The sequence below is a fragment of the Nicotiana attenuata genome, chromosome 11 (assembly GCF_001879085.1).
Source record: "Nicotiana attenuata strain UT chromosome 11, NIATTr2, whole genome shotgun sequence".
Taxonomy (NCBI): domain Eukaryota; kingdom Viridiplantae; phylum Streptophyta; class Magnoliopsida; order Solanales; family Solanaceae; genus Nicotiana; species Nicotiana attenuata.
Window position 1 is genome coordinate 17,984,672 of NC_031999.1, and position 12,754 is coordinate 17,997,425.

At 37.4% G+C, this 12,754-nt stretch overlaps 1 long non-coding RNA gene across 4 annotated transcripts; it reads left to right on the top strand.

Moving 5' to 3' along the window:
* LOC109234199 lies at nt 8,109-12,413 on the top strand. Of its 4 annotated transcripts, none has more exons than XR_002069159.1 (5): nt 8,109-8,233; nt 8,321-8,396; nt 9,326-9,367; nt 10,528-10,873; nt 12,080-12,413. It is a non-coding gene; the product is annotated as an uncharacterized LOC109234199 (long non-coding RNA). The 4 variants fall into 4 exon arrangements; XR_002069160.1 differs by having other exon boundaries at nt 10,528-10,648; nt 10,786-12,413; XR_002069161.1 differs by having other exon boundaries at nt 10,528-10,648.

Sequence of the window (12,754 nt, forward strand, 5' to 3'; positions counted from 1 at the left end):
ATTGTGGGATTTGTAGCTCGGTGTCTCAATTGTCAGCAGGTGAAATATGAGCATCAGAGACCGGTGGCTTGCTCCAGCAGATGGATATTCCAGAGTGGAAGTGGGAGAGGATCACTATGGATTTTGTTGTTGGACTTCCACGGACTTTGATAAAGTTCGATGTTATTTGGGTGATTGTGGATCGGCTGACCAAGTCCGTGCACTTCATTCCTGTGTGTAATACCTATTCTTCAGAGCTGTTGGCAGAGATCTATATCTGGGAGATTGTTCGTTTGCATGGTGTCCTAGTTTCCATCATTTCAGATAGGGGCACTCGGTTTACCTCGCAGTTTTGGAGGTCTGTGCAGCGAGAGTTGGGTACTCAGGTTAAGTTGAGCACAGCTTTTCATCCTCAGACGGACGGGCAATCCGAGCGTACTATTTAGATATTGGAGGACATGTTGCGTGCTTGTGTTATTGATTTCGGAGGGTCATGGGATCAGTATCTACCGCTTGCAGAGTTTGCTTATAACAACAGCTACCAGTCGAGTATTCAGATGGCTCCATATGAGTTGTATGGGAGGCGGTGTAGATCTCCAGTTGGTTGGTTCGAGCCCGGTGAGGCTAGGCTATTGGGGACAGATTTGGTGCAGGATGCTTTGGAGAAGGTGAAGGTGATTCAGGAGAGGCTCCGTACAGCGCAGTCGAGGCAGAAGAGTTATGCTGACAAGAAGGTGCGAGATGTGTCCTACATGGTTGGTGAGAAGGTTTTGTTGAAGTTTTCACCCATGAAGGGTGTTATGAGATTTGGGAAGAAAGGAAAGTTGAGTCCGCGGTTCATTGGGCCTTTTGAGGTACTTCGGAGGATTGGGGGTGGCTTATGAGCTTGCCTTGCTACCCAACTTGTCGAGTGTGCATCCGGTATTCCATGTTTCTATGCTCCGTAAGTATATTGGGGATCTGTCACATGTTCTGGATTTCAGCACGGTTCAGTTGGATGATGATTTGACCTATAATGTTGAGCCAGTAGCTATTTTGGGTCGTCAGGTTCGGAAGTTGAGGTCAAAGGATATAGCTTTAGTGAAGGTGCAGTGGAGAGGTCGGCCCGTGGAGGAGGCTACCTGGGAGACCGAGCGGGAGATGCGGACCCGATATCCTCACTTGTTTGAGGCTTTAGGTATGTTTCTTGACTCGTTCGAGGACGAACGTTTGTTTAAGTTGGGGAGGATGTGACGACCCGGCCAGTCGTCTTATGAGTTACCGCTCTGTTTCCCCCATTTTTGCTTTTTATGCTTTGTTTATCCGTGTTTTGTGGTATCGGGTTAGTCGGATCGAATCCGGAATGATTTTGGTAAGGATTGACACACTTAGTCTCTTTTGAGGAAGCTTAAGTTGGAAAAGTCAACCAGATGTTGACTTATGTGTTATAGGGCTCGGATGTGAGTTTCGATGGTTCGGTTAGCTTCGGGAGGTGATTTGAGACTTAGGAGTGTGATCGGAATGGGTTTGGAGGTTTGGAGTAGATTTAGGCTTGAATTGGCGAAGTTGATATTTTGGAGATTTCCAGTTAGTAGGCGAGATTTTAAAATAGGGATCGGAATGGAATTTCGAGAGTTGCAGTAGCTTCATTATGTCATTTGGGATGCGTGTGCAAAATTTCAGGTCATTCGAACTTGGTTTGGTTGGGTTTTTGGTCAAAAGCGGAATTCGGAAGATTTTTAGAAACTTAGGCTTGAATCCGATGTGTTTTAGTTGATTTGATGTTGTTTGAGGTGTTTTGAAGATTGGAACAAGTTTGAATGAGGTTTTGGGGTATGTTGGTGCCTTTGGTTGAGGTCCCGGGGGCCTCGGGTGAGTTTCGGAGGGTTGAACGGATCATTTGAAGTTGAAGAAAGTTGCAGATTTTGGCCTTCAGCAGTTGCGGGTATTTTTCTCTTCGCGTTCGCGAAGAGTCAGTTGAGGAAGGCAAAGATTTAGCCTTCGCGTTCGCGAAGGGCTAAGGATTGATGCATCGCGTTTGCAGGATAGGTGTCGCGTTCGCATAGAAGGAATTGAGAGTGCTGAGCTTCAGTGGAATTAACTCATCGCGTTCGCGATTGATGGAGCGCGTTCGCGAAGTTTCACCTGGGCTAAGCATGGCGTTCGCGAGGGTTAGGTCGCGATCGCGTAAGAGGAAATTTGGTCAAAGTTGAGTTGTGCTTCGCGAACGCGAGGCTTTAACCGCGTTTGCGAAGAAGGATTTTTAGGCCTGGGCAGAAAGTTTAAAAGGTCGTCTTGTCCGCGAATGTGGGGTTTATTTCCTCCATAGTAGGTCGTTTTTGGAGCTTTTTAAAGGAGATTGAAGAGAGATTCAAGGGGAATCACCTGGAGGTAAGATTATTGGTCTTAAAACTCGATTATTATGTGAATTCCACCTAATAAATTACGGAAATTAAGCCAAAAATTGAAGAACTAGGGCTTGGAAATTTAGACCTTTGATTGAGGATTTGATGGACCATTTGAGGTCGGATTTCTGAACTTTTGATATGTATGAACTCGTGGGGAGATAAGGAATCTATTGGTGTAAAAAGTATTGAATTACGAGACGTGGGCCCGGGGGTCAGGTTTTGGTAATTTCGGGATTTGTGTTAATTATTGATTGTTTTCGCTTGGCTTCGTTCCCTTAGCATATTTTGACGTCCTCGTTCTTATTTTGGATAGATTTGACGCGCATTGAGGCCAATTAGAGGGGCAAAGGCATCGCAAGCTAGAGATTTGACCGGTTCGAGGTGAGTAATGATTGTAAATGATGTTCGGAGGGTTTGAAACCCCGGATTTGCACATCGTAGTGCTATATTGAGGTGAGGCACACACTTGATGACGAGCGTGGGGTCGTGCACTATTGGGGATTGTGACTTGGTCCGTCCCAATTGATGATTTTACTGCGTATTTGATTGAAATCTATTTGCTATCATCATTATTTGGGCTGAATGCCATATTTGGGCTTCGTGCCAGCTATTTGAACCCTTCGGGGATTTTTATTGATATTTCCTCACTGTTTGACTTTATACTTGAACTCAGTCATGTTATTTTTACTGTTTTTCATACTCAGCCATGTTTACTCAGTTTTAATATTTAAATGATAATTTAAATAATGTTTAGGCTGAGAAGCATTGTTTTACTATTTCCCGAGTGACTTGTGAGGATTTTTGACTGAGTAAGGCCGAGGGCCTATGTTATGAGGAAACACTGATATTGATTTGAGGCCGAGGGCCTGAGATTGTGTGCCACGAGGTGGCTTGATATTGATATGAGGCCGAGAGCCTGTTTATGATGCCAGGAGATGGCTTGATATTGCGCTTGGGCCGTAAGGGGTCCCTCCAGGAGTCTGGACACCCCCAGTGAGCGCAGGTACCCATTGTGATATGAGATTGAGCCCGAGGGGCTGGTATTGTTCTGAGATGTTGCCCGAGGGGCTGGTATTGTTCTGAGATTTTGCCCGAGGGGCGGTTTTATTGATACAGTTCTCGAGGGGCGAACCTTTTCGTGTTTATTTTCCGTATTTGCCTGTCAATTATATGCGTACTTGATGAAAAAGGATTTCTACTTATCTTTTAACTGGTTTACTGTTTAAGAATGGTTTTACTGCTTCATTATAGAATGCCTTGTGCCTTACGTGTTTTCATGCTTTCAGTCGTTATTTACATTTGTTACTCACTGAGTTGGAGTACTCACTTTACTCCCTGCACCCTGTGTGCAGATTCAGGCGTAGCTGGTTCCGCTCCCGAGTGATGATCTTTCCAGCTTCAGTCGGACATTTGGAGTACACGAGGTAGCTGCCTGGCGTCCGCAGTTTCTGTGTTTCTCCTCCTTTATCATTTCTATCTTGTTTCAGACAGTTGTACTAGTTTACAGACTTAGCAGACTTGTATTATGACTTATAGATGCTCATGACTAGTGACACCCCGGTTAGGGCTGTGTTTGGGTTGTACTTCCGCATTGTTATGATATTATCTGCTACTTAGTATTATTAAATCATGTTTGAGATTGTTTTCTTGCTGTTTAACTATTTAACTTCGAATTGGGAATAGTTGGCTGGCCTTGCCTTCACGAGAGACGCCATCACGATCGAGTCCGAGTTTAGGGTCGTGACACTTTGCTTTCAGGCTCAATGTTGTTACTGCCTCCACGTTGAATCCTATAGCAAGATTGCACATTGTGGCCTAGTTTTTTGCAGTAAGCGCAAAATTAGTCAATTAGCTGGTTCTGTTGTTTGAACATTCAAGCTTATATCAATTCTACACCAAATGCCCTACTAACCAAGATTTTCAAATATGATCATGCCATGAGTAATAGGCTTTTTAGGAATTAAACAAAGAGTAGAAATTCTAATTTGTTTATGATTTTATATTTACTAGTTTATTTAATTCATGTCTAGTCAAGTTTTATTTTTCAAAATCATATTGGAATAGGTTTTTGTGATGACCCAAAAGGTCATCTCGTGTTTTAGAAGTTAAATCTGTGTTCCGAGGCCTTAAAATCCTCTTTTTATTTCACTTCTATTTGTGTGCGCAGTCCGGGCGTATATCCGGAAAGCCCTTATGTGAAAATTTGAGAAAAATGCTAAGTTTTGCCTTTAAAATGCAATTACGTTGACTTCGGTCAACATTTTGGGTAAACGGACCCGGACCCATGTTCCGACTGTCCCGTAGGGTCTGTAGTAAAATATGGGACTTGGGCGTATGCCCGGAATCGAATTCCGATGTCCCTAGCCCGAGAAAAGAATTTTTAAAGAAAATTATTGGCTGGAAAATATAAGCATTTGTAGAAATGAAATTGTGTGTAATCCTGATGGTATCGGGCCCGTATTTTGGCTTCGGAGCCCGGTACAGGTTTAAAATAATATTTAAGTCGAACCTGTGAAATTTGGTAAGAATCGGAGTTGATTTTGTATAAATCGGACCCATAGTTGAGAAAATGGAACTTTCAATGTTCTTGAGAATTTTATAAATTTTGGTGCTAAATTCATAGTTGTTGATGTTATTTTGATGATTTGATTGCACAAGCAAGTCCATATGATATTTTTAGACTTGTGTGCATGCTTGGTTTAGAGCCCCGAGGCTCGGGTGAGTTTTGGATAGGCCACAGAGAGAATTTGGACTTGGAGAAATAGCTGTTGCAGGTTCAGTTGTGTTGCAGGCTCTGATCTTGCAAATGTGAGGTCAGGCTTGGCAATTGCGAGCCCAACAGGCTTGGCAATTGCGAGGGTTTGATCGCATTTGCGAATAAAGCCCAGGCCTGCCTTGTTCGCATTTGCGAACCCCCCCCCCCCCGTCTTTCGCAATTATGAAGACATCAGGGAGGGCCAGTCATCGCAATTGCGACCAAATGCTCGCAATTGCGAAAGGAGCAGACATGCAGCAGGTTTGCAATTGCGAAGCCTGTCTAATTGTGAAGCTCCTGTCGTAATTGCGACACCTGAACAAAATATCATTTGGTCGGGATTTCAACTTCATTCTTCAAAATTTCGAACCCTAAGCATCCCTAGGCAATTTTTCAAAGGCTCAAACTTCTCCAAATCATAAGTAAGTGATTTCTAACTCATCTTCTTCAATCTAATTCATCTTTTTACATAATTTCACTTCAAAATCTAGGGTTTTTCATGGGAAATTGGATGTTTTTGGGTAGAAGTTAGGATTTTTGAATTTTGGGGATTTGGACCTCAAATTGAGGTCCGATTTCAAAACTAATTGCATATTTGAGTTCGTGGGTGAATGGGTGATCGGGTTTTGGTTCGAACTTCGGGTTTTGACCAAGCAGGCCCGGGGTCGATTTTGACTTTTTGGGGAAAATATTGGGAAACCTATTTTCATGCATTAGAATTGGTTTATTTAGCATTTATTGATGTTATTAAGTAAATTATGACTAGATACAAGCGGATTGGAAGTGGAACCGAGAGGTAAAGCGGTAATCGAGTCTTGATTTTTGTCCGTGAAATTGAGGTAAGTGTTTGGTCTAACCTTAGCTTGAGAGAATAGGAGCCATGATCTTAATTGTTGCGTGTTACTGTTGAGTACGACGTATAGGCATGGTGACGAGTATCTATACGTTGGTGTCAAGCATGCCCGTGAGTCTTATACCATGATTGTTGTGACTCTAGTGTGTAGTGTCCATGCTTAGGTTGATGATTACAAATGTTGAACATGATTCATGATAATTCCTTGGTAATTGACCATTGTTGAGTATTGGCTCAAGTTGGGATTTGTTTTTGTGAAGTAATTGTTGGAACGAAATTGGTTATAGCTAATTCCCTTGCCGGGATGTTATTGTTCATATTGTTGATTCCCTTGCCGGGATGTTATTATTTATATTGTTGATTCTCTTTGCCGGGATTTATTGTTTCTATGTAAGTGAGGAAGAGTGTAAAGCACGAAGGGTGATGTCGTGCATGATATTGTGAGTGAGTGTTAAAGCACGAAGGGTGATGTCGTGCCGATATTGCGACTGTTAATGCACGAAGGGTGATGCCCTGCCATGATTATGAGAGTAAAAGCACGAAGGGTGATGCCGTGCCAATATTGTGAGAGTAAATGCACGAAGGGTGATACCGTGTCATGATTATGAGAGTTAATGCACGAAGGGTGATGCCGTGCCGATTCTGTTGATTCTTATGGTGAGGACGAGAGTAAAAGCACGAAAAGTGATGTCGTGCACGTGTTATTGTTTTCCTTATTCTTGTTGATATCATTATGGTGTTCTTTATGCTTCTCTACTGAATTTCTGTTAAGTATTTGACATTCCCCGCATGCTTCCCTTCCCATTCTTGATACCCAATTTCCCCCCCATATATTTTAAAATACATATATACTTTCAAAATAGTGCAAGAGTATCAGCCATTATTTTTCCATAATTATCCTGTAATTTTTAAAGGGATTTTAATTAATTTATTCTAGCATTTTAGTATATAAGTAAATACTAATCGCATTACAAACGATTTTATGATAATTTTATTGCCTAATTTTATCATTTATATTTATACTGGGCTTTAATTATTTCATGAATAGCCATACGTACATGTTAGGGTTATAATTGTAATAACTTCGCAATAATAGCACATGTGTGCATAATTACCTTATTTCACGAGAAAATAGCTTTTTATATTTTTATAATATTGAGTAATTATTTAAAATTATTTTTATGCACCAACAACATTTTTAATCATTTATTAGCTATTTTTATAAAACCACTATAACACATGACTATATATATCAAATATGCAATTTATATTATGGTATTGTTCGAGATTGAATATTTTAATGGCATTATTCTACAAAATACAGAATGGGTCCAATTGAAGTTGAAAGGGTGTACACGACCAACCACAAAATAACTACAAAAGTAGATAGCTTCAAGGTAATACATATATATATGTGTGTGTGTGTGTGTGTTGATGATAATATGAATGAACTTATCTTAGGTAAAGCCAAGTCAATTATGTTCAATATTGAAGAGAAGATGGAATTGACCAAGGGTTGCGCTCGTGATTTTGTTGATGTAACATATTTCAGAAAATTAATGAAAAGTCTCAGGTATTTGATCCCTACAATAATTGATATTACTCAGGGCATGCTTGTGTTTGAAGATATTAGCTTAAGGGAAGGTATACAGTGCAGAATTGCTATAATCTTAAACGTTTGCACCAGAACAAGCTCACTGATAGACATATGCGCTCACTCCAGCAAGAGAGGGCACACAATGCAGAATTGCTATAGGCTTGAATATTCAGGCACGAAAACCAACTCTAATACCAAATATGAAAAAAAATATTTTAGTATAATTTTCTGAATGCTCTTTATATTTTTTTCACACTTGTCTCCACTAATCTTTACATACATAAAATAAGCTACAAATACCTAAATTTATAATATTACCAACCTATTTTAACTTGAAACTTTAATTCCTAACTAGACATGAGTTAAATAAACTTGTAAATACCAAATTCTTAATTTAATTTTCTACTACAACTTTGAATTAGTTTTCTAACAGAAACTAAGACCAGACCATATTCTAATCAACACCACTTTAAATTAAATTAAATTATAATTTTTTTTTATATAGTAGAGCCAAGATGGTCGACCAGGGGTAAAACTGACATTTCATTCTATCACAAAAAAATGTAAATCGCTCCATTCCCCAGACACGAATTCACAGTGGTTCAGTTCTTTCAAGAATTCTTGGCTCTCTTCATCTTCTTATCCATCTCCTACAATTTCAGGTATGATTTCTCCCGATTTTCTCTCTGTCTTCTTTTCATTCTTTAATTTTTATAGATCTCTGAAAAGTTTCTAATTCGAGACGTCAGGTTCTTCCAAAAAAAAATCCGTAACAGTGCCAATGTACCCTTCCTGGAATCCACTCCATTTTTTGTTTGATTTTAGGTAACCTTTTAACTAATCTATCGATATTCTTTATTATTTTGAGCTATGAAGACAATATATATACTGAGGCATTGAATATTTTGGATTCCCGCTGATTCTATCATTTTTCTGAGTATTGTCTGCATTTTGAATTTTTTGGATTTCCGAATGCCATATTTGTTTGTATAGTGTTTGCTCAATTTCATCTTAAATTTTTCTCCTCTCAAATTCTGAATTGCATGCTATTACTTTTGTGTAATATTTCCTTGGTTGTTGTTCTACTATGGTGACATTATTCTGTCTCTAGAGGGAAGGAAACATTAAAATTTTAGTTTAGGCTGAAAAACCACTTGTTGCTTTGATATGGTTTTCCTTGCTATTTTCAGCATCATGAATCTTATTTTTGGACATTCAAACTTAATTTTCTTTTTCCCTCTTCAGTTTTGGGGCCTCTACTTCTTTATTTAGTTAATTTTTCAAATTTGTACTCAATATATTTCCTTTTAGTTTTTTCTATTTTCCCTAAATTCTGATTGACATATGAACATTACGGTAGCTACAACTACTAATAGTTCTATCATTCACGCAACTTAATATAAAATGATTAGTACAGGATATTGAGTTAAAATTGGGTGTAGCTAGGCTCCTTTTTTCTCTTTTATTTCAGGTTTTTGTAGTAATTATGGTATTTTCTATTGTTCAGAAGTATTGAAAGCTCTAAGATTATAGGTAGGGGCCAATTAAGTGATATCTGCATATGATGCAAGATGAATAACTTACCAACATTGATGACTACAAATGACTTAAATGATAAAATAATGAACTAGAATAGTATAAATTACACTCTTGTTTTCATCTCATTGTTTGAGTAATTTGATGCACCCTGAGTGTTCGATGATATGCCAGAAATAACTGACTAGAGTAAGTTTTACTGCTTTTTTCTTTGACAGATGTTCTACAACATGCTTCTCTATCATTCATGAATTCAAGAGGTACATTTTTTTGTTTCTATGGGATAGTATTGGTAATAAAATAATATTTATAGGGCATGTTTCTTCTAGAATATTATCTCTGTTTGTCTCTAATAAAAAATTGTTGTTGTTTGTCGAACTTTGCATTCCCAAAAAAAACTTTAAAGTTTCTCTAAATTCTCCAAACTATAAATATTAAATTAACGAAGTTATAAAAGTATTTGTAACAGGAATATTGGCAAACTAAGATACCACATAAGTTCTTAGATTTTTTGTTAGCCTTAGTTACACCAGTAGCATTGAGAATTCACTCTACTGCCATCTGCAAGTCATATAGCTGCAAAATCTTTTCTTTTTTCAGTCAACGACAGCCGCATATTTTTTTTTTGGCATACCATAGTGCTTTGATGCCTCAAATTTAATAAGGTAGAATTGGAGGTTAAATGGTAAAGGTATTAATATGACAAGAATATAAACTGAACAAGCAAATAAGAATGGAAGAAACGCCATGGCTTTTTGACAAGAATAAATGAATTTTTAGGATGACAATTTAGCATATGAATACATGTCACAGAAAGTTCAATACCACTATATTCTATACTAGATCTATTCAATGGACCAAGCAAACGTTGATAAGTATATCATTTGGTCCTCCAGTATAAATAATATTCTTTTTTTTCTCATGCACTAATCCTAATCCACAAGGGCTTCTCATAACAGTCAAAGCTGTATGGATGCTCCGATATAATCAATGTACAAACAGAACGTTGTTGTATTACAGTATTATTTACTGTCATTTGAGTACACTCTGATAATTTTTTTTTTTAATTTCAAGAATTTGATAATAATTTTTTTTGCTGAATGCTCTGTAGTTTTATCCCTTGAGTTCTACTTTTCCATGGAACTAAATGTTAGGCTTCCAGATCCTTCAAACTATATGAGATCAAATGTGGTCTAATACTATGTCATTGCCCAATTATGATGCCTACAATTACATAAAAGAACTACCTTCGTGGTTTAGCTTTTCTCACTTCTTTTAAGCTTCACCTTTATTTCTCCTTTAACTGAAAATAACTTTATAATATATATAATGTGTGTATCTGCATATTTCGTGTCTTGGTAAGAAATATTGATATTAGAATGCCTCACTCGAAGCAATATCTTTCGGTGAGTTGACTCAGATTTCACAATGTTGGACATAATCCGAAGACCTAAGAAAACAGAAGCAAGAGCTGGAAAAGTTGATGCAAGATCAAAAGACATTTACAAGCTCACTCTTTAATGTTACACCTATTGTAGGAGGTATGTTGCTCGCTAAGAACCCCGTTTTAAGTTTTCTGGGTTCAAACTTTTGTATATTTATGCTATTTGCTAATATTTTCAAGAGATTCATATACTTGTATGCCTGTGCTTTATTTTAATATGAGGTGATTTTGCAGTGTGGTTAAAGGATTGAAAAGGCAATTCGAATTTTCATCAAGCAATAAATATATGAACTACTTCATAAAGACTTCTTAAATTTCTTTTGTAAGTTTGTGCTACTCTCTTTCTAGGCTTCTACTTTTTGCACTTGGTTTTCTCATTCTGCTTATTGTTTAGAAGGAACATGCATTATTTTTATGGCTTCAATTTCAAGTAGAAGTTAATTTCATTTAGACATTTTTTTATTTGATTACAATAGAAAGAAGTTATTTTTTCTAGATTCTTATATTTTTGATAGTGGAAACAAAAAGCAACAAGCTAAGATGGGTGAAGCACGTCAGGAATGGCGAATCTTTTTGTGATAAAAAGATTCATTTTACAAGTTCGTAATTGTATTGCGCAGCAATCTACTCAGTGCTATAAGGGCATTGCTGAGAAAATACCACCCTTTTATTAATTTGACGCAACAGTTTTCCAGTAAAGGAATGAATTAGAAACTACCCATGTCCATGAACTGTGACCCACGTTCATTTTCAGCTTCAATGCACTTCCATTTATTTAGTTAAATTGAATTTCACTACAAATATACATGAAGCTTAAAGCTTCTACTGCCAAAAGTTCTTTAAGAACTATGAAAATCCATACAAGTTTCTCCCTTCTTTTCCAATGGTTGTTTTTGAAGTACAGTCAAACCTCTATAGTATCTCTATATAACAGCCATTCACTATAAAATCCAAGTTTTTCTTGGAATCGATTTTTATGTTTTATTATAATATATATTTTTATAACAACACTTCACTATAGCAGCCAAAAAATATCTGAACAAACGAACCTGTTATAGAGAGGTTTGACCCTATTTTGTAAGATAGGAAAATTGATGTAGAAGCCCCATTTCATGTCTTAAAGTGATTCGATACATCAGATGTCTTACAGTTTTGTCTACCATGTAATTTTGCATTTGGAATAGAATTTGAAAAACCTTTTGTTGCTCGCACGTTGCGGAATGAAAGAATCCAGAGATGTTTAAATGGGAGTCCTATCGCTTTATGTTCTTTGATATTCAAGTAGTTTATCGTGTTTGTGCCTTAAGTTACATTTTGCACATGTAGCACATAGTACTGCTTTTGTAGTTCTGTTCTTCTCACTTATATATAGTAAAAATTCATTCATCTTATGAAAGGATAATGTGAAAGGTGGGTGCCTTTGTAAGATCACTTAGGATTCATTTTCTTTCCTCTATGTTTTAGAAGGCTATCTCATTATTTAAGATTCCTCTTTCCTCCCTCTAAATTTGCTACTACTTTACTGCAGGTGAAGATTAGATTACTTCGATTATTGAACAAGTGTGTCCTTCTTTTATTATTTTTATACAAAGCCCTTCTCTCAAGGACTAACATGGAACTCTTAGTTTATTGAATTTACCAAGAAGAGTTAGTGAGATTCAAGAGATGAAATGATAGTTTGTAGAACTGAACAGCTTCTTCGAACAAAGTTTCATCTTTTTTATTCATTTTTTGGGACCTTGTTTGGCTTTTGCTAAGATTTGGTATCTTTTGATTTGGGTTGGGAAGTTGCTTTGGGCTGGATATATCCCTTACATAGAAAACAAACTCATAATTTTGAGCAAGTTGATTCTCTTTAATTTTTGTGGTGGCTTTTTGCAAAACAAATTTTACAAAATATCTTTATTACGTTGGGCCCGTGCATTGCACGGGCATAACTATCTAGTATTGAAGAGAAGATGGAATTGACTAAGGGTTGCACTCGTGATTTTGTTGATGTAACATATTTCAGAAAATTAATGAAAAGTCTCAGGTATTTGATCCCTACAATAATTGATATTACTCAGGGCATGCTTGTGGTTGAAGATATTAGCTTAAGGGAAGGTATACAGTGAAAAATTGCTATAATCTTAAACGTTTGCACCAGAACAAGCTCACTGATGGACTTATGCGCTCACTCCAGCAAGAGAGGGCACACAATGCA